The sequence below is a fragment of the Cynara cardunculus genome (genome assembly GCF_001531365.2).
Source record: "Cynara cardunculus var. scolymus isolate 2C chromosome LG 10, CcrdV1, whole genome shotgun sequence".
Lineage (NCBI taxonomy): Eukaryota > Viridiplantae > Streptophyta > Magnoliopsida > Asterales > Asteraceae > Cynara > Cynara cardunculus.
This window is the reverse complement of record NC_037537.1, coordinates 21,367,823-21,368,825: the sequence shown is the minus strand read 5'-3', so window position 1 is coordinate 21,368,825 and position 1,003 is coordinate 21,367,823.

The following is a 1,003-nucleotide window of genomic DNA, read 5'->3' as shown; positions in this document are numbered from 1 at the left end:
CCATATCACATGATTAACCGTTTATTAGATAATGATAATCATGATCGTGTAATCGTATTAAAAGATTTTATGATWTCATTTCCATTATTACCCTTTTAATTTTAATATTTYHTGAATYTTTYTAAATTTCAATTTTAGTTTTAAAAATCTTTTATTTTATTTTTTATCACAATATATGGTTATTGGGTTGTTCTCGCATTCTCGTAAATTACAGGGGTTCTCGTTTGAACCCTTCCCTATATATATATATATATATATATATATATATACATGAAATTAATTAAATAAAAACTAATTAGTTTGTCTTAACCGTAAAGTTTAATTTCAACCATAAATCAATAGATAAATTAGTAAATTTAAAATTTTGATAATTTAAATTAAAATTTTAATACAAAAACATTTTAGATATTTTCTCTTCCCTCTCTTCTCTCCGTCCCCCGGACTTCTGTGATACTACTGTGGTTACACAATACATCTTATATGTGTTTGGGTATCATACTAAGGTCGTTTGTGTGGTCGATTGAAGATGTAATACAACGGTATCGCAATGCATCTTATATGTGTTTGAGTATCACATTGTGTCTTTTTATTTAACAGAGTCGATATTTTTATAAACTTAAAAAACATTGTTTCACTTTATGGTTTAAACTATGAATTTTGATTGTCTGATTTCACCTATAAACTTAAAAAAAAATATGGTTTCACTTTTTGATTTCATTTATGAGCTTTGATTATTCGGTTTCACTTATAAACTTTAAACAAAAATCAATGTTTAGTTTCAGCTAAGACCTTTCTGATTTTACCTTTAAAGATAAATCATTTAAATAGAAAAAAACATTTCAAATGTTTATGGGAACTCATATTATCCATTCCATAGGAATTGATCAAGTGTTGGAAACACATAATTTATCTTAATTAAAAAAAATTCTAAATTATTTTAAATATAATTGATTTTTCATTCAAACAAATTATATTAAAAAATGGGTATATAATTCTCTTTAGT